The sequence below is a fragment of the Pristis pectinata genome, chromosome 5, assembly GCF_009764475.1.
Source record: "Pristis pectinata isolate sPriPec2 chromosome 5, sPriPec2.1.pri, whole genome shotgun sequence".
In the NCBI taxonomy this organism is placed as follows: Eukaryota; Metazoa; Chordata; class Chondrichthyes; order Rhinopristiformes; family Pristidae; genus Pristis; species Pristis pectinata.
The window spans coordinates 63040959-63063207 of record NC_067409.1 but is presented as its reverse complement, the minus strand read 5'-3'; the positions used below and the strand labels follow the sequence as shown (position 1 = coordinate 63063207).

The 22249-nt window shown below is 38.2% G+C and overlaps 1 protein-coding gene across 1 annotated transcript in view; it reads left to right on the top strand.

Annotated features, from left to right (window-relative positions):
- The first annotated feature begins 2185 nt into the window (after positions 1–2185).
- The window catches only part of dgkb (diacylglycerol kinase, beta), a 589337-nt gene continuing 569273 nt past the window's right edge, over positions 2186–22249 (top strand). Inside the window, exon 1 of the mRNA XM_052015544.1 lies at positions 2186–2216. The gene's annotated coding sequence lies outside the window, so the exon portion shown is untranslated. The remainder of the gene's footprint in view (positions 2217–22249) is intronic.

Below are 22249 nucleotides of genomic sequence, written 5' to 3'. Positions count from 1 at the left end.
AGATCTAGCAAGGATCCACCTATTGCTTGATAGCTCTTGCTCCATCCCATCCTTTCACCTTTTTATACTGGCCATCTTTCCTCTATCTTTCAGTCCAGATGAAGGGTCTCAACCCAAAACGTCGAATGTCCTCCACAGGCGCTGGCTGACCTGCAGAGTCCCCTCTGTTTCAGTTCATTTCTGTGGCCAGAAGGGGAGATCCAGTGGATGTCAATTTCCAGCAACACAGCAATTGTGTGTGTTGCTCCAGATTTCTGCATCTGCAGAATCATTTATGTCAATTTCCAGCTGTTTTAAGTGGTTGAAGTATGTTAACTCCAAAACTGACTGAGAAAGATGGTGACATTATCAGTGCATCTTGGGTGACAGCGGTATCTGTAAATAGCATCCACATGTAATATTTGCCATTGTTATTATGAAGCTGATGGATTTTGAAGGGTTTCAGCAACAAATGAGTGAGGAGGCAGAATCACGTGAGACACTTGCATGGATTTTAGGCAACTACATTAACAGAATATGCTAACTGTGAAGGAATGTTCCTGAAACGTGAGGAAAGATCAGATGGTGGAATTAGGTTACAGTAATGAATAAGCAACAAGGAAGAATATATTACTGCTTATATGATGTTATGTGCCTGTGATGCTGCTGTAACTAAGCTTTTCATTGCATCTGTGCATACATGTACTTGTGCATATGACAATAAACTCAACTTCAACTTCAACTTTGAAAACGGGGCATCTTTTTATTCACATTTGCAAGTGCAATCACAACAGAGTAGGAAGGTGGGTTGTAATTGAAGCAACTGCAAATACTTAGATGTGAATAAGTACATATTCAGAAGACTGGCATTTTTCTGCTTGGCAGAGAGGCAGAACTTTCACCTGCTCATAAAACCAGGCTACAAATATGCCAACATTTCTTCTTGTGGCCCAATGATTGTTATTACATGTGCAGGATGGATTACGAAGAGTACTTCTTACTTTTTTCTACCTTATTTTTTAAAAATTCTGTATCTAATTTCTATTTTGACAGTGGGAACCACAAGTGAGAACACATTAGAAGGAAAAACAACTTTAGTAGGTGAGGGGAGATAGATCAGTTGCAGGAGGGCTCCATATTTTCTCCACTTTCATTAGATAGTGAGATAATGAGTACAATTTTTTTTGTGCTAGCTTATTGCCTTGCTTGGTAGCCTGGACTTAATTCAATACCCAATTCATCTGCTCAGGTGGATGTATAAGATCATATGGCACTAATTGAGGAAGAACGATAAAGTTTCCCTAATCTTCTCAGCAGCGATGCTTATTCAACCAATACCAACAAAAATAGATTGTAATGCTTTGAGATAACTGGTTGCTGAAGTTGTCAATATGACAACAATATTTACATATCAATTAATGGCAAGTGTGGGACATTCTAAGAATGAAACATGGCATGAATTGAAACAAATGTTTCTTGACCACTGTTTGAAATTTCTCTTCTTATTTCTTTCCTTTACAGAGAGGATGGGAATAGTTAGTCTTCATAGAATTTCCTCTTCCTTTTTTGTATTCCTGTCAAGCCTGGGAAATGTTCATCCTCAATACCAGAGTACATGCTTGCATCCCACTGTACTCTGTTTCACAGTTTGCATCACTTAACATAATTTACAATTGCAGGAATGATATCAATGATAGACCAAGTGTCTGTGTGACAATTTTGTAACATTTGACAGGGCATTAATCTTATTCTATGGTGCTTATGATAAAGCTGCAACTGCTGAGGGAAATTCTTAAATTGTCAATATGCTGTAAAAAAGAGTAATTATTTTCCCTTTGATTCTTTTTTTACCAGTTTCTCCTAGTAGATAGGAACACCAAAAATGAGATGAAAATCTCATTAAGAAGCAAGGTCATATGATATACCACAAGCACAAAGTTCAAATGACTTACATTTATTATCTGAACTTAAATATGAAATTATTCCCATGCATTTCCATTTATCATTTTTACTAACAGAAAATGTCATGCTAGAACATTGCAATTTTAAAACTTGTGTGTAACACAAAATGCCTCTTTCTACTGCTGCTGGGTTTAACTCTTGAAAATGCTTTGCCTCATTAAGACAACATTATGCACCTGATGTAAGTAATCACCACCCGAAGTCAATTAGAGCTTAATCACTTGCAGAAGGTGAATTCTGCAGTTAGGAAGGCGTTTTTACTCTTCCAGTTTCAGGTAAGAAAGAAATGTATAAAATTAACTATTGATATTTTCAATTATGCTGAATGTTTTTGAAACTTTTGAGTGAAGTGGATGAGAATTAAAGAGCAATGGGAGGTAGTTTTCCTTTTTGCCTTATTTGGTAATGTGACAAAATTTGGTAATGTGACACCTTCAAAAGTGATGTGCTGATAGAGTATGTGAAATATCAATGTATATTTCTTCATGTATAATGAACAGTGGATAATTTGAAAATATCAACACATGTCATGGAGTTGTTATTGGACAGAAGGAGGCCACTTGGCCTGTCATGTCAGTGCTGACTTTGTCTACCAGAACAACTCACTAGTTTCATCCTCTGGTCCTTTCTCCAGACCCTTAAGGTTATCCCCATTACATATTTATCTGATTCCCTCTTGAAGGCCACAGTGGATCTTGTCTCCATGGGTTGCAATGTTTACTGATCCCGTGACACAAGCTTCATTTGTGTTTGAGAACTTAACTCAGTGGTATATTTACTTCTAGAATGTGGGGTGACTTTGATAAAATATTACATTTAATTTCTCCCTAATATTTTGAATGAAAGTAAACAGTATATTAGAAATAATATCCAATGAATTAACAAAACATTATTTATCCCTTTCAACTTGTTCTGGGGTACAAGTCCAGCTTTTACCATTATTTGTGCTTTGGAAGTTGGCAATATTTTTTCTCTGGTACAACATAATTGAAAGTTGACTTGCCTGAAGTAGGTTATGCCTGAAACCACTTCCAGATTAACTCACACAAATCAGGCAAAATCAGCCAGATTCTTTTGGTTGTAAGCCAACTTTGTGACCTTAATTTGGTTTCTACTTTAGGAATGTACAGGATAACATCTTTCTTTATGCAGCACTCTTCAGGAGCATTGCAGATTGACTTGTTTTATTTTGTCCTGGGGGTGCCTATCATAAAGAGCTCTCAGGAGATCATGGTAATAATCTTGCTATGCTGGTCCAGGAAATGTATAAATAAGTTAAACGCTTGCCTAAATTTTTGCCTCTACTTCCTTCCCACATCCCTGATTGTGTCAAAACTCCCATGGAGCACTTCACGATGTAAGAAATTTATGGCAATTGATTGTAGAAATTAGATATCTCCTATTTCTTTACAATAAGGATGGAAAGAATATAGAAAGCCCTGAAAGTGGGGAAAACTGGGAGGAGGTTAGAGAAGCTAAATTTGGATTTGAAGGAATGGTAGGAAAAATGGGCTTGAGAATTCTGGAAGTGGGTGAACAAACAGAACAGGACAAAAAACAATGGTAAATCTAATATTGTGCTCAGCTGAATGACCATTCAAGATGATTTGTAGCAGTGCTACTCCAGCTTGGAAATGCTCCTGTTAGACAAAATCAATTTTACAGGTAATTTTTTTCTACCGCAAATCATTTACTGGTATACTATACAAAGCAAATTAAAGTAGGAACACTTCATTGATAGGAGAAAGCTATTGGTGACATGGGCAGCATGTATTAACAGCTGGTTATAAACTACCTTTGAGAATTACTTTAGCTGTGTGGTGAGGCTTTTCCTTCAGTGTTACTTGGAGGTGGCCTCTGGGATTTTGACCATGGTGATGACCAAATAGTTCCTTCAACATCAAGTCTTTAATTTGAAATGGGGGTTTTCCCAGGTGCCTACTACCTTTTTCCTTCTAGTTTTTAAAGTTGTAGGTTTGTAGGGCACTGTTGAAGAAGCATTGGTTGGTTTCTGTAGTTTATCTTGTGTAAACAATGCAACCATGTTGCACAGGTGATGGAGAGTCAATTAAGCAGAATGTTTTATACTTGATAGTACTGAGCTTCTTGACTGCTGCTGAAATTATCCAGGTAAGAGTTTGGAATTTCATTCCTCTCTTTGACTTATGGGTGATAATACATTGTCAAATCAAGTGATGAGTCAATTGCAATAAGATAGTCAGCATCTGGTCTGTTTTTGTAGTCACACCATTTATGCGATTGGTTCTGTTAACTTTCAGTCAGGTCTGGTTCTCTAATCACCTGCTACAGGCTTAATCTCGCAGTTGCATCTTCAGGATGTTGTCAGTGGGTGATGCTATTGATGCTTTGGGTGATGGATGTTGAAGTCAATGTTGAGAATGCATTCTTTTGTCCTTCATGGTCTCGTTGTTTCTTGCGAGTTGTATTCAACATGTTAGACTGCCTGTGATAAACGTGGTTTTCTTGTTCAGGTTTTTTTTCACTGCAGGCCCTGTGAGGTCTTACAATGTTAAGAGCTTCCAGGGATAATAACACCACTACGATGTCCACTATGGTTGGTCTGCCTAGCTTATGGGACTGGCCTTACCCAACTAATAGTAATAAGTTTTGTAACATTGATGGTCTGATCTAACTGGTCCTTGGCACAAACCTCCTGATTGTGGCATGAAGATTTAGATCTTTAGTGAGAAATTCTCCATAAATTTGGCCAGTTTTGCCTGGCTTGATATCAGATGATTGTACCATTTTATCCTTATTGCATTTTGTTGTGATTTGGTACAACAGAGTAGCTTACTGAACCATTTCTGAGGCTGATAAGAGTCATTGCTGTCAGTGTATTTTAATTCTATATCTGGAGGTGACATTAAATGTATTTGTCATGTGATTATAAAAGTGAGTGGGGAATTGTCAGCCGTTAGCATTTGAAAGAGCAATTAATGTAGAATCTTCAATTTCATGTCATAAGGGTGGATGCTGGATCTATCTGTATAATTTTATTCGTTGTTTAATGAAGGTTTTGAGTGCCTCATTTAAAGAATTTCTGAAATACACAGATTTGAATGTATTAAAATGAATTATATAACAAACTAAGCAAACATCACAGAACGGTGAACTATATTTACTTGTTTGTTCTGCTGCTTCCTTGGCAGCAAGCAGATGGTACAATTGTCTTTTAGGAATGGTGTAATTAAATCACAGATTTGCAGCTCTATGGCTGTTAAAATCAGTTCATTTGTAATGAATTTACTTACAAAGTTTCAATAAAAATAAATTATAGGCATTCTTGTCTAATTTAAATGAATAATTGGGTTTTACTTAAAGGACATCATCCCTACCATATCTCGCAGACAAAATAATTATCACCTTTCAAAATTAATTGACCTCCAGTAGCTCACTTTTGTTGCAGATAGTAATTTGCAGCATTTTTATATTTGACTGTCATAATTTCTTGCAAAAATCTTAGCACAGATTTTAATTTTACTTTCCTTTTAATACAAATTTATCTGTTTCCTTTTTTCATAAAGATGTATTTTTCTGAAGCAGTGGGAATTAATGGGTTGATGAATTTTCAGTTGTTTAATATTAGTGTAAGGATTTTGCTGACTGGATTACAATGCACAGAGCCTGGCCATTCTCTGCTAAAGCATCAACCTGAATAAAAATTTAATTCCTTACCCCATTACTAATGTAGTAGTGCATATAACTTGTGTTGCAAAATATATCATTGAATGTATATAGTTGATGGTTGTTCTGCTCTAAGCCAGAATGGTCTTAAGCTTTTGAGGTTTATCCCGTGTCACTGTTTTGGTCTTTGTTAGATACCATTTTGATTAGACTCTGTAAGATCTGTGTTTGCAGATGGGTGTTTTTAACAGGCTTGAAGAAAGTAAATAAACTGCCTAAAGTGCAAAACGGAACCTCCACTTTTTTTTGTATGTTAAGATATAACTGCTTTTACTTCAGTAATTATTTAAATACAAGGTAAAACTATCTATAATTAAGCTAACTCTCATCAAAATCTTTCATCAATACCTTGCAGAGTCAATAAATAAGTATTTAATTACATTGGAAAAGATAGCACAGACAGTTGTGTAAATTTGCAAGTGTTGTGAAAGTCCTTCTGAGGCATTTGACCATGAGCAGGACTAGTCAGGATACCACCATACACCAAAGGCTAGAAATCTAGTGGATTGTTAGGATATTAAATATCTCATTTAAATTGCAAGGCAATCGCAGCTAAGGACTACGTTGCTGGATTTCGCTCACAGTTTGAATCATAAGTTCCAACTTCTACTATGATGCTTATTAGTGTTTAGGTAACAATGAATGAGGATTTAATCTGGAATCTTTAACCTAACTTTCAATTACCTTTCCTGATTTGGCATCCAACTTGCATAACATTTTTATATTAAACATGCAATATAAGGGCTGTTGGTTATGACTGATTCCTAATTACCATTTTGCATCAAATGCTGGCTTTTCAGCTGAAGGGCTGGCCACCATTTCATTTTGAAAATGCAGAGATACATAAAAGATGAAATACGGGTCTGAAAAATCTGCAATGAGCAGTTCTCATAAAACTCAAAGCAAAAGATGTGTATAAAATATACAGTTGTCTGTGGATTTCAGACAAATTACAGGACTGATAGTTATTACGTAAATTGATGTCACTGTCACCATGGCGACATTATGACATAAGGTTGCCACCACCAGCTGTCATTGTCAAGGTTGTCTTTTCCAGGGCATTGCAGGTTTTACCTTTTCTAGGCATGTTGCTATTCTTTTGTCTTTCGGTGTAAAGTGTAAATATGTCAAGATCATTGAACATAGAAGCATAATTATGTTGATAATGCAAATCTTAAAATTCAGAACTGTAGTAGAAACACTCAGTAAGTCCAGCAACATCCTTAAAGAAAAACTGAGTTAAAGTTTCGGGTCAATGTTTCAGGCAGGACTGGTAAAATTTAAAGAACTTTTAATGGGTAAAGAAATGTGGGAGTGGAGGAAAGAAAAAGATGAGTTTGTGATAAGGTGGCAGAGAATATTTTATTAAGTGGATGGTGCAAGGCAGAAAGGAACATAGGACAAATAGAAAAACAAAATGTATCCAAAAGAGGTGAACATGGGAACAGAAAGATTTAATAGGTGATTGAAAGCTCTAGATCACACTTGCAGATCACATTACAAGCAAGAAATGAAGTGCATGGTATCTGCCTAATATTTCATCTGGAGAGTGTATCTAGGTCCTCCCATGCAATATAGCTGTGAATATAAATCAGGAACAAAGGGCTCTCAGGAGAATTAAATATGTTGTTTGGGAGGATTGTATAGATTTCCTTTCAAATTGGCTGCATTGCATTGTAAAAGTCTAAATCCAGTTCAAATGTCGCATATCTCTGGATTTTTTTGAAAGGTATTCCAATGTGCTAAATTAAACTGAACTCTTGCAAAGTATTTCATGTTATGTGTGCAACAAAAAATAGGATAGCATCTGTGATGCTGACAGCTGTTTCAATGCAATACTGGTTAGTGTGTGTTTCACACCCCTCTCCCACTACCTCTTTCCAAGCATTGAAGGTATAGAAATCAATCAGTCGGATGTTTGTGAATGAAGGTCACACTGGTGAATAGAGACTGAGAGTATCCTCCCAACAGCACCTGTACTTTCACCTCTTCCCACATCAATGGACCCAATCAGACTATCTTGATGAAGCAACAATTCACTTGCTCGTCAAATCAAGTGTACTACATTTGGTGTTCACAATGTGATCCTTTCTACATTGGAGGAACCAAATGGAGATTGGGTGGTCATTTTGTGGAACACCTGTGTTTAGTCTGCAGGAGTGACACTGAGCTTCTGTTTGCCTCTTCTGTGAGAAATCCACATGGCTGTCACGTGACAGTAATGACAATGACCCCTGCTGACCGGAGGACAGCATTGCTCCTCTGATCAGAAGTGATACTACTGTCAATCAAGGTGCGGCTCCACCCACCCCTCAGGTGTGAGAGTACCTTTTGCCTCTGAACTTGCCTGACCAGTACCCTTTGTCTCTGAACCTGTCTGACCATTGGCTGTGGCAGGAACCTTTGTCTTTGACTCCCACACCATTGGCTCATTTAAATCACTCCAGCTCCACCCAGCCTCCGAGCACCATAAAAAGGGCTGCTTCCCCTAGCCCTTTCTCTTTTGACGACACCAGGAGTAGTGAGACAACACTGCAGAGATCATTGGTAAGAGTGCATCACCACATGGTCAGGGAGCGTTTCTCTCAGACTCAGAGAGCGTTAAGGGCCAATGCTAGTGTGGGACAGGCATTGAAGTGTTATATCCTGAAGTTGTACACTGTTATTGTGTGCTTGTTTGTATCAGTGTGTGTGAGTGTATTTTACCACAATTGCAATTTCCCTCTCGTGTTTGCGGTATCCTGTGTGTGAGTGACAGTGTGTCTGTTCCCATCCATTCTGCCCTGTGTTTGCCGTTCTGATTAAACTAGTTTTGGTCTACAAAGCTCATGTCCAGAGTCCTTGATCCTTAAGACAGAAAATGACTTCACACAACAGCCTCCCACATGAATTTGCCATCTCACTCCCACTTTGACCTTTCTGCCTGTAGTCTCCTACACTGTTAAAATGAGGCCCACGCAAGCTTGAGGAACAATACCTCATCTTCCATCAGGATACATAGCAGTGTTCTGGTCTCCACTGAACTCTCCAACTTTGGGTAACTATTTCCTTCTGTATCAGAAGTAGCCATTTATGTCTGTCAGAGTTTCGACTCAGTTTTTCTTATTCTGTTTATATAACCTGACCTACTGGACATGTCCCACAGCCTCATTATTAACACATTACACAGATAAAGCAACATAAAGTACTTATGACTGCTACTCTAACAGTCCCCATCAGTGCATTTGGTCTCAACCTATCAGAGATATCCTCTTTGTTTACCCATCCCTCCACCATCTTCTCTGATCCTGAAAACTAACTTGCTTTTTTTTTTCCCTATTTCACAGTTCTGACAAAGGGTCCCAGACCAAAATCTTGATTGTTTCACTTTCTACTGACACTGATCTGCTGAGTGTTTCAGACGTATTCTGTCTTTTTTATTATTGCAGATACCAAAGGTCCTAACAAACAACATGAAGCTTCCTTAAGCCACAGCTCACCACTAGAAGGCTATAAGTGCAGGGAGGAAGTGATGAGGATTGTGGCAGGCAGGAATGCCTGAGACAATATATTCCTCAGAGTTCCCACAATCTGGCCTTTAATGAAGACCTGGTGCAGCAAAATGTGCCTGTTTGGTGGGGGTGAATATGATTCATCTGAAGACTAAGCTTGGGCTCTGTTTCAATCCTCTAAATAGCCACTTTCCATTTTGTTTGTTTTTGTATCTTTACACCTTCCTCACATGCACCCATGCCGATGGTGAGGCAGATGAGAATCAGTGGCACCCTTTGTGGCCACACCAAGCTTTCACTGTATTTCTGGGCTCTCTTTTTGACGGTGAGGTGCTTCAATCAGTTGTCCACAACTTGTGGCTTCCCCCCATGATCTTTGGCAGTGGAAAAAAAATCTTGTTTTCCCGGTCTCCTCTCACCTTCCACCTCCCCCGAATCATGATGGATTGGAAATAATGATGTCCAAGTAATAAAAATAAATGACATAAACATTCCAGCGTATGATTTTTATTAGGGTTCTTATGTCACACAAAGTTTTGATTTATTTGTATGTGGTTGCAATGTCACATTGTTCTTTCTGATTTTAAAGTTATTTTAGTTTGCATGCCAGTGTTGATGATCTCTGATTTGCTTTGGTCATATTTGAAGTAACAAAGTTTATATATCTCAATATTGCCATTTTTCCAAGCTGTAGAAAATATTAATTACAGTTCTCATATGTGAAATACCTTTCCCAGAGAACTGGTTTATGCATAGTTCCTGCTGTCATTGTTACTAGATGAATTGCTTCACTGAGGCCTGTATTTTACTTGGCCTGTGCTTCAAATACACACCATACTAGTTCATTGGCTGCACTTAGCTTTTGTGATAACTCGGCTCCCAATGTCCTCAAGGCCTCATTGCCACAGCCATCTCTTAAATCAGGGTGGTCCGTGAGTGATAATTAGGCAGCCCTAATAGTCATGTGCTGTCAGATGTGTTTTCAACTGTTTACAACAAATTAAGTTTATTTCCAGAAACGGTTGGGCAGTCTAATCAATTTGTGTTTTTCCTTTTGGTGGTGTGGGTGTCGCTAGTAAGGCTGGCATTTATTGGCCATCGTTAATTGCCCTTGAACCACTATTTTGAACCATAGCAGACCTTCGAGTCACAGAAAATGTGGGAAGAATAAAATGTGATTAGTGTAGGTGGGTTTTTGATGGGGTGGAGGGACTACTTCTGTATAACTCTGACTCCATGACGTGCACGTAGAGCTGGAAAATCTTTGGGATGTCATCAGATGCTCAGCCTCTCACTTCTTGTGGCCATAGTAATTATGTGGTTGGTGCAGTGAAAGTTCTGGTTAGTGGTAACCCCCCAGGATGTTGATGGGACTCTGTGATGGTAATGCCAAAAAATATTGAGTGGAATGTAGAATCTTTCCTGTTGGAGAAGGGCACCTGGTGTGAATGTTATTTGCCACCTCAAAGTTGAATGCTGCTTTAGTATTTCTGTATGTAAATATGGAGTTGCAAATCTCATTGTAAGCATTTATATTCTATACATGGAATAATAGTTAAGCTTGTATTCTGAAAGCTATTCTTATCTATTATTATGTTATAATTTAGCTTGGGCTACAAACTGCCAGAGAGTTCATTTAACAACTTTCCAAAATTGCAGAGACATATGTCACTATTTGGTTGCAGGATTGTGATGAGCTCTTTAAGCCAATCACGTTATGGTACATCAAGAATTATGTGCTCACTTGCAGGGGTGGTGTTTATTCATGAACCCAAAGGAAACAACTGACTTTAACATCTACATGTAACAGTTCCTTTGATCATTTTAATGACTTGTGAAAGCACTGCACTACATTAAAGAGGTCGACTATGAGTATGATTATTATCAATTAGAGAATTGGAGACTGCAGACTTCCAGCAGGAAATGTTTAAGTTCACCAGAGATGAGAAAGCTCAGCACCACTGCCTGAACCTGAAATATATATGTTGCTGAAATTAAATGCAGTTCCATACATTTTATTTCCAGCTCAGTAGAATGTTGAATAAGTCTATAATAGTAACATAGAGTAGAAGTTACTGGTGGCAATAACAAGTGAATGCTTAATTGAAAAGCAAAGTACAATGGGTGCTGTAAATATGAACAAACACCAAAAAAATTGCCTCAAGTACTCAGCAGGTAAGGCAAAATCTGCTGAGAGAGAAATGGTTGTCATCACAGAAGGTATCGGGCTGTGGTCTATTTCTATCATTTTGGGGGCTTTTTTATTAGGGAGCTTTTTTTTGGAAATATTGAATGTTTCCTGACATGTCTCTATCCACCACTCTTACCAAAGTACAAACCTTCTTAAAACAAATTTTAAAATTATAGGTTTTAAAAACAAAAATGGGAACACCTAATGGGTGTGAAGTTTAAGGCCAATGTTTGAGATTTGAAAGTTAATTTTTGTGTTGACACCTTTGCTAATCTAGATAAATCATTAAAACCATCTTCCCCATTGATTAAACAATTATTCCAAAATTTTATTTTTTGGATTTATTTTCAAAACATATTTACGGATTCTTGAACTCGTTTAAAACTAAATAAGACCATGAGATATATGAGCAGAATTAGGTCATTCGGCCCATCAAGTCTGCACAATTCAATCATGGCTGATTTTTTTTTTCAACCCTAATCTCCTGTCTTCTCCCTATAACCCTTAACCTCTTTACCAACCAAGAACATATCAATCTCTGCCTCAAATACACCCAATGACTTGACCTCCACCACCCTCTGTGGAAATGAATTCCACAAATTCACCATCCTCTGGGTGAAGAAATTCCTCCTCATCTCAGTTTTAAAGGGATGCCCCTTTAATCTAAGACTGTGTCCACAGATTCTAGACTCTCCTACTAATGGAAAACCTCCTTTCCACGTCTACTCTATCCAGGCCTTTCAGTATTCAGTAGGTTTCAATGAGATCTCCCCCTTATCCTTGTGAAATTGTGAAAACTGATGTACAGCAATGACGTGGGCAAAGCAAGTACTTATCAAAGCTAACAATGTTATTGTTTATTGCTGTCGGGAATTGATGAGACCATATTTGGAGTGCTTGTCTCCTTTTTAGAGAAATGAAGTAAATGTGTAGGAAGCAGTTCGGTAAAGGTTTAACAGACTGATGCCTGGAATAGGTGGTGAAGAAAGATCAGGCAGGCTCTGCTCTTACATGATAGTTTGAAATGAGAGGGGACTTGACTGGAATAACTAAGGTCCTCATGGATTTTTTTTCAGGGTAAATGTGGAGAAAAGGTTTCCTGTCATGGGACAATCTAGAACATGAACGCTGCAGTGGTGCAGCTAGCAGAGCTACTACATCATAGTGCCAGAGTCCCAGGTTCAATCCTGATCTCCAGTGATGTCTGTGTGCAGTTTGCATGTTCTTTCTGTGACTATTACGGTTTTCTCTGGGTCCACTGGTTTCCTCCCATGAACTAAATTTATGCCAGTTGGTAGGTTAACTGGCCACTGTACATTACCCCCTAATGTCTAGGAGAGGGGTAGAATTTGGGGGTTGATGGGAATGTGGAGAGAATAAAATGGGTTCAGTGTAAATGGGTGCTTGATGGTTGGTATGGATTTGGTGGGCCAAAGGATCTGTTTCTATGCTGTACCTATCTATATCTCCATAACTAGAGATCACTGGTGAGTTTTTCTTTCTCTCAGAGCATCATGACTCTTTGTAACCACTTCGGTGGGCAGTGGTAGCAGAAGCTTGGAATATCTTTTGAGAGATGAGAGACCATTAGAAGTAGACTCAGCAGTAACCCATTCAGCCTCTCAAGCCTGCTTCACAATTCATGGATCTGACATTCCTGAAGTCCACTTTCTGGCCTTTTCTCCATAATCCTTGATTATTTTACTGATTAGAAATCTATCCTAGACTTGATTATACTCAAGAACTCTGAGGAGAAAGCATCCTTTCAGCATTTACCCTGTTTTACCCCTTAAGAAGTTCGATGTTTCAATTGGATTGCCTCTCATTCTTTGAAACTCCAATGAGTAGAGTCCCAACTAAAAACAGAAAATGCTGGAAACATTCAGCAGATCAGGCAGCATCTGTGGAAAGAAAATGAATTAATGTTTTGGGTCAAAGAGTAGAATATCAGCCCATTCAATCATTCTTCATAGCATGACCCTTCTATGCTTGGGTTCAACCAGTGAACCACCTCTGAACCACCTCCAATGAAACTATATCTTTCCATAAATGGGAAGACAAATTGTTCTCATTACTTCAGATGTGGTGTCACTGTTGCAGTAAGACTTCTACTTCTACCCCCTTGAAATAAGGGTCAATGTACCATTAGTCTACCCTATTACCTGCTGCAGTTCTATACACCTTTGTGTTTTATGCACGAGAACCCCTAAGTACACTTGCGCTGCAGCTGTCTGCAGTTTCTGTTCACTTAAATAATAATCTGTTTAATTGTTCTTCTTTGCAAAATGAACAACTTTGTATTTTCCCACATTTACTCCATTTGCAAACATATTGTCCACTTGTCTAACCCATCAATAGCTCTCCATAAACTGTCCTTATCCTCCTTGGAACTTATTTCTATGCCTATTTTTATGTCATTCGCATGTAGATAGATTCTTGGGTGGTGGGAGGGAGGAAGGTCACTGCAGGTAGAAAGGAATTGAGGTTACAATTAGAATGGCCTTAATATTATGGCAGCTCAGAAGCAGAGGCAAGTCACCACTGCTTCTAGTTTGTATGTTGGAAGAATTCACTTTAATGTATTTGCAATTTCATCCCACTTCTCTGCTCATAAAACATTTTAAAACAATACTTAAAGGCACAAAAGCCCTAATACTACTTTTATTCATTGAAGTCTAAAATACTTTCACATATGTGTTACATACACTTGATCTTTCTATTACCTTTTCCTCAGTTTGGGGCAAGAAGGTAATGGAAAACATAAGACTATTTAATGGATAGCAATGAAAATATGTATAAGGCTCTATTAGCCAGTAGATTGTAAATAGCTTATTGTATACCATACTGTGTGTGTGTGTTTATTTAAGAAGGCTGCTATTATATCAGAAATCTCAATTTCTTATTCTATTAATGTTGTCACTTGCACAAGAAAAATATCTTTAGAATATACAACAATAAAGGCTTTTTTTTGCAAAACAAAAAAAAAGTTATTGTTAAACTAGATCCTTGTGTTGCACTAAAACCTTCAATTATTCTCAGTGTTCTGAGGTGGCACTTAATCGATAACATCTAAAAATGAGTTATACATTCAATGAAGATGGAGATGAATGCCCCTGAGGTAGGCTACTGAATGGTCTTAACGTGTTATTTAAAGCTTAGCTTTCTCATGCAACAATCAGTCTGTTTAGGAAAAAATAATCAAACATCAACTTTTATAATAAATTTGCTTTTCTTTCTGTGAACTGAGATTGTTCAAGCATTTTAAAAGTACTTGTTGATTTATTTTTTTGTAAATTAATCAATAGCTCATTACATTTTTTTTGTTGAAAGCTACCCTGTGAAATTGCCTTAACCTTTAACATAAGCTAAGAAAAGGGTTCAAGATAAAGGCCAGCCTGGCTTTCCATGACAGGCTTACTGGTTTATTTATGAGCAAAGTAAAAGCCATTTTTCCAGCTGACTGAGGGCTAGAAAAGTATCCAGACTCTGCCAAGTATTTCACCAAAGTATTGGCTGATATAAATATTGGACCTCGTTGATGTTTGGCATAAGTTTCAAATTAGTAAAAGTACACAGAACCAAAATAAAACTCTTTCTCTCCCAAATTACATATTTTCCTAATAATGCGAATGGATGTGTGGAAGGTGAATGATTTGCAAGTAGCCCCAAAATGAGTCTGTGAATGCTGGAATGGCTTTAGCACCTGCATTAGAAATATTTGGTGGGAAAAATGCTAGTTCATCATTTAATTATATAGTTAAATAGGGAATTGTGATAAATGGCATTTGTGACATATTCGTTTTTAAAAAGAAAGTAGAAAAACAACATCAATTGCTGTAATTGAAGGAAAATCCTGGGAGAAAAATTTCTCCAGTTTAGCTGCACATTCTTCTCCACCACGTAACAGAGCAGGTGTTTAAAATCCCTGCAGTGATCAATTCCTAACCCACCCCCTGCTCAAACTTGCATCTTACTTTTAAATCTAACCTTGCCCTCAGAGATACAGTATTTTAATAGGCATACTCTGGCCAGTGACTGAGGCCCTTGCACTAGATTCATAGAACACAGAACATTACAGCACAGTACAGGCCCTTCAGCCCACAATGTCGTGCCGATATTTTATCCTGCTCTAAGATCTATCTAACCCTTCCCACATAGCCCTCCATTTCTCTATTATGCATGTGTCTGAGACTCTCTTAAATGTTCCTAACATATCTGCCCCCACAACCTCTGCTGGCAGTACGTTCCACACACCCACCACTCGCTGTGTAAAATAAAAAAAAATACCCCTGACATCCCCCTTGTATCTTCCTCCAATCACCTTAAAATTATGCCCCCTTGTGTTAGCCATTGTCACCCTGGGAAAAAGTCTGACTGTTCACTCGATCTATACCTCTTGGAGCATTTTTGTCCCCCTGAGAGGAGCAAAGGTCTAAGCTCATCATCCTTTTATTTAAGAACAGAGACAAAACGAACAGGGAATGCTTTTTGTTTGATCCCCGAGGAAACCTTGTGCTTCAGGTTTCCGACTACCTTCACTCCTTGCCCCTGGGCTGATTGCTTAGTGTTGGTGGAGGTTGGGAAACAGAATTGCACATTAGAAAACTCGTGTCCTGCCACCATTGCTGCTCTTCCAGTCCTCTTCCAACTTTAGGGTATGGATGGAGATGTGAGGATTTCTTTCACTTTTCAGTTCCTAGTAACAGGATAAGAATGTCTCTCTGTCACTGCTTCTTCTGTGTCTGGGGCTTTTGGCTCTCTGTAATTTCTTCATCATATGCTCTTTGTGAGAGGGCATTTACCTTGTTCCTCATCAGAAGTCTTGTATAACCTAGCATTAATTGGATGCATATTGTTTGCCTATTTGGGCATTCCTGTCTCCTTCTGCTTCTCTGGCACCTTACCTCAGTGGTTACCAATTTCCTTTTAATGTGTGGTTGTATGGTCCAGGTCAGAAGTAATTGAGAAATTGTTTTTATAATGTTCTTCCTGGTGTTAATAGCTTTTGATTGATGTTGGAGGATTTGGTTTGCTTTGGATGCATCTAACCCCATTTTTCCATCTGTTCTTCCATCACTGGCAATTGTGATGCGAGGATATTTGCTGCTAAAACAAATGGGAGAGATGATGTGGTTGATGTCAGAATGTAGTTCATTTCGTTCCAACTGGTGCCACCTGTTCTTTTTTGTTTCTCCAATATCTGTTCATGTGTTGTGGTCTTGTGCTTTATACAGTCTTGAAAGCTGCTTTTGTGGCTGATCTTTATTATTTGTTATGAGTTCTTGGTCACTGAGAAGGTGTTTATTTGTTGTGACATCTTGTTTTATAGGGTCTGCTTTGGTTTTGCTTTTTTTTTTGCAAATGTTATCAGTGAATGGTGTTAAAACATTTTTTTGGATATAACCATAAAGCCCAGTCAGATGTTGCTGCTTTCTTATAATGCATCTCTCTTTGTAAAAGCTTTCACCTATGTGGGTTGTTAGATCACATACTCTATAATTTCTCAACACTAACAGAACAAGACGTATTCTTCATCTTGTTCTGTTGTTTACCTGGAGGATTTACTAGCTCTTTTAAAGCAATCCTTTCATTATTCTGGCACCACTTCTTCCTATGTTGTGGTTTTTCCATTCAAATTGTTTGTTATTTCAGTCAGATTGTAATCCATATTTCAAATCAGAATTTTCAACTCTGGAAACTACCAGCTGATTTTTTTTTAAGGAAAAAGGGTATTATATCCATAATCAATCCAAAACCTTTTTATTACTATTGTGTGAGTGATTTCTCACCTTTCTTACAAGTATGATTTTTTTTCATCTTTGACCCTTGCCCATTTTTTTGCAGTTTTTCTCCTTGATGTTTCGCTTGGATTTATTTTTTTGTGTCCCAGGCTTTTCTGGCATTGAGAATGGTGGTCTTAAATCCTCCTCTGTGGAGGTATTGGGTGTTTGGTGGCATTATGCATGCTGTTTCCAAAGCCTCACTAATTTTGAATGTTAACTGATTCCAAGTTCCAACCCCTTGTCTTTGGGGCAGATGTTTCCCATTAATTGAACATAATTTTATACTGCTAAATACATTGAATCCAATAAATTTCCACAATTTTATGAGCAAGTTTCTAATGCAGAAATTATGGATTGAATGCTGAGTAAAAGTTCTAGAACAAATTCCTGTGATAGACCTTGTAACAATACCCTCTCAAAAAGGCTTATTAGGCATGACCTAGCACTATCAACAGAGTATTCTTGCACCTTCTGGATAAATGCCAATGAGGTTCTGTGAAATACTCTTCAGCATTTTATGAAAGACAGATGTTAGCAGCACTGATAAATAGTTCTTTCATTCACATCAAACTTCATAACTTAAAATCATTATAAGAAGTGTCCTCCCAAACCTCGAAGGCAATTTATGCCTCTGTGGAATTTCCAAAAATATTAATCAGATCCTGACCCATTTCTTTTCTCATTTCTCAAAGGGTGCTAGGGAATTTCCTATGTGGTCTAAGTGCTTCATTGATACAATAATTAATTCTTTAAATTACTTCAAAACTCTTATTTAGTTGACCTCTCTCTCATTTATAAATTCCAAAGCTGGTTTTATTAAATCTGCATGCTAATCATAGTTCCTGTTTATTGCGGGTTGTTGTGAAAGATTTATTTAAACCATCTGCCATATATTAAACCTTCCGTGACATTTTCTTGGAATGTTTATTAAAGAAATTATGATTTCCAATGTACATTTGTTATCCATAATTTAAATATAATCCTTGTTACTATTGATGTGGATTTCTATGTTCTTCCTGTCCATCCCACAGTCTTTGAGGTATGTGACTTTTTATCTTATGGCTCTTCATTGCTTCAGTTCTTTTTAGAAGTACGCTGTTATATGTAAAGCATGAGCAATAAGAAATGTCTTTATTTTCTAAAAGGAATGGCTCCTTAACATTTTCAATATTTTTTTCATATTTCATTGCAGCATAGAAGGAGGCCATTTGGCTCTATGTGTCTAGGCTAGTTCTCAGAGCAATTCTATTTCCCTACCTATTTTTCCTGTAACCTATTCTCTCAGACATGCCCATTTGCACCTCCCTCTGGCCCACCCTGATTTTATTTTTCTTTCTTTTTCTCTACCACTCATCTACACACTGGGAACAATTGTACAAGAGCCAACTAACCAAAAATATAGATATATTTGAGATGTAGGAGGAAACCTGAGCACCAGAAGGAAAACCATAGTCACAGGGAGAACTGTGCAAACTTCACAGATGGTATCAGAGGTTGGAGTTAAATCCAAGCTTGCTGGAGGTGTGAGACAACTGCAACACCACTTCCAATTTTCATGTCTCCTTTACAAACAAGCTGATGTGATGTTACTTCATGAGATGTAACTTTACCTTTAGTATTTTGAAGGCTATTGTCAAAGATGAAATGGTGGTGGGGGTTTAGTGCTCCATGCCCCGTTCTGTCAATTTGAAAGATGGAATAAGAGCTTAACATAACAAGTGCAACACAGGTAGATATGATGGTAAAGAGGGCGTACAGCATGCTTGCATTCATCGTTCGGGCCATTGAGTATAAGAGTCAGGAAGTCATGTTGCAGCTGTATAAAACTTTGATTAGGCCACATTTGGAGCATTGTGTGCAGTTCCAGTTGTTGCAGTACAGGAAGGATGTGGAGGCTTTGGAAAGGATGCAGAAGAGATTCAACAGATGTTTCCTGGATTAGAGAGTATTAGCTACAAAGAGAGATTGGACAAACTTGGAGGGTCAACCTGATAGAAGTACATAACATTAAAAGAGGCATAGATTGGGTAGATATTCAGAGTCTTTTTCCCAGGGTAGAAATGTTGAATACTAGAGGGCATAGCTTTAAGGTGAGAGGGGGAAGGTTTTAAAGAGATTTATGTGGCAATTTTGTTTTTACACTGAGAGTGGTAGGTGACTGGAATGCACTGCCAGGGGAAGTGGTGGAAGCAGATACAATAGTAGCTTTTAAGAGGCACTTAAAAGCATGAACAGGTAGGGAATTGAGGGATATAACCATGTGCAGGCAGATGTGCATTTTAAATTTGCATCATGGTTGGCACAGCTGTCCTGGGCTGAAGGGCCTGTTCCTGTGCTGTGCTGTTCTATGTTCTAAATGGAAGCAGGGCTGGCCCATGTGGACCTCCAACCTCCTACCATTCAATAAGATTTTGGCTGATCTGACAGCTGGGCTCAGCTCTTAACTCCTGTCTATTTCTTTCCTCTTTACTCAACAATGCCCACCCCACGTGGCCCCACCCCATCTTCTCCATATTTCCCCACAGCTCTCCATGTAAGATATTTCCAAAGGTTACCAACCCTCTTGATGGAAGAAATTTCTCCTCAACTCCATTTTAAATGGGCAACCACTTATTCTGAAATTCTTTCCCCTCATTCTACATATCTGCCCCCTCCCCACAAAGGGAACATTTTTTTTCTTTGCAACTACCAAGTTGACCTCACTCAGAATATGAAATGAGAGGGGTGGGCAGGGGGTGGATGGGTTGTACGGTCAGTGAATATCTCCAGAATCAATATAATTTCCTGCATTTATTGGCAGGTGCAGTAAGGAGGGAGGTAGGAGATTTTACCTGGTGAATATCAAGGCAGAAATAAACTGAAATTATTACCTTAAATTTTTAATTGATCTTTACTGGTGGGGTGTGATTGAAGATGATTAGTGAAGAGGCATACAGAACAAAAGTGTGTCACTATATCTTGATACATGTGACAATAATAAGCCAATTCCAATACCAAGAGTGTTAAGGAATGAAGTTGCTATGCAGGTCCAGCAGTCAGTGATTATTTTGATGGTTAAAATGGTAGGAAACCCTGATATCTAAGTAGTAGAGTGGTTGGCTTGGTGTTGGGCTGCAATCTTCTTCCTCTTCTTTCCCTCTCCATTGAAACCTTCATTAGATGATCATTTCTATTCCTTGCTGAGCAGCAAGTTGTGCAGCTTGCTTCATGCCATGCTTCATCTATACACTGGTTGCTACTGAAGTCCATCACCACACCATACTAGGTAGCCAATGAATATCTTGAGTACATTGCTTCACTGTCAATTGAGCAAACAATCAATATCGAGGTTTATTTGTTGAATATTTAAGTAGGCATTTTTAAGTCTCCTGGTAGCTGGATCTCATGGATGGAGCAAAAACTAAACTACTGGAGGAACTCTGGGTCAGGCAGAATCTATGAATGCAGAGTCTTGACCTGAAAAGTCAACCATCCCTCTGCCTTCAGATTCCTGATCCACTGAGTTCCTCCAGCAATTTTTTTTTTGCTATCTCTCAAGGGTGGTTGGTTCAGGTCATAAAGAGGTTATGTGTATTGAATGAATGATGGCACTACAATGGAATCTAGTGTTGATCTGCATGAATCTTTTTCTTTAGTTGCAGATCAACAAAAGCATCCCTTGAACATGAGCTCTGATAATTATCCCAGGTCCACCGCAGGGTTCACTTAAACCTAATATACCTTATGCGAAACTCCATGAGATTGAGATAAGGCTGATATTAGTCCTCATGCAGTATTGGGTAGAATAGAGAACAAATATTTCTCCTGTTTTCCTTGGGTTTAACTTACTTGGCCAGGCATGGAAATTATCCCCTTTCTTCAGAGGAATTCAAGCCACTTTTGAAAGCTTGGTGAGTTAAGAGGTCATCTGCAAGAGTAGTGCAAAATGCATGAAGCCCAAAAATCATCTGTGAAAGGGCAAAACAACTGATCATCATAGAAGTAGTATAAGATATATTGGAGAAAGTAAATTTGGAACAGAACTTGGGGAGCATTTTGTTAGCAATGGGTAAGGTTTAAACTGGTCAACAAAGCTCACCTTGGGTAAAGGAAATGAATGACTGACTTTGTCAGTAGTTGTCATGTAGTTTTCTGCTTAAGGCATTATGCTAATTTGTTCCTTGCAGTACTTTCACGTCTAGTCCTGTTGCTGTCACAGTCTGACATATGCCATTCTAAAGGAAAACAGATATCCGAAAGTTGGTAACATATGATATTGCAGGGTATTTTTAAAGAAAGGTAGTTTTGTATTCCATGCATGCAATGAGAGGCTATCTGGTTGTTCTTGATAATCAGAGGTGCATGGAGCTTGTTTATCAGGAAATTTCAAATCCAGTTGTAGTCAGATCTGCAGGGAAAATGACTTGAGAGTGGAAGTGGTTTCTCCCTGCAAAGCCAGAAATTTACCAAAAGTTTAATACTCCATATACCATGAGAGAACCAAAGGCTCTATAAATGTTTAAGCTGTGAGAATTGGGTGAAAGGCATGATTTAACATATCTGTTTATGTTTAATTATGCCTTTCCTTCTCTGAGCACTGTGGTTCTTTTGACTCTACACATGGCAGTAAAATATGGCCATAAATGTAGGCTTCATAGTCAGAAGCTATTGAATTGAAACACATTAGAAAGAGTACGTGAGCTAAGGAAGCAAATAAAATGGCTGCAATTCACAACCTCCTATGTGTCTTAAAGACTTGTTTATTTACTCATGATACTTCATATCAATAGTTGGTTTCAACAACAAAAATGAGGTTAACATTTTCCCACCTCAAATGTAACTCCAGTATGAATATTTGAAACTGCTTTCCATAAACACCATTGTAAGTGTAACCCCTTGCAAGTATTAGAAATGTTTGTGGCCTTGTGGAAAATAATTTGAAATTGTGACTCTATAATGTTAAAATTGTATCAAACAGTTGACACAGATATTAGACAGGAGAGAGGGAAAAAGCTGAAATCTATTTACTCAGATTGGGGGGGGGAAGGGATGGAACTGGGAATGCAACATCTATGGGGAAGGTGTGGCCAACTGTTAATGCTTAGTGGGATTTTAACTTAAAAGTAACACCTTCTCAAATATGGGGGCACTACAGTCAG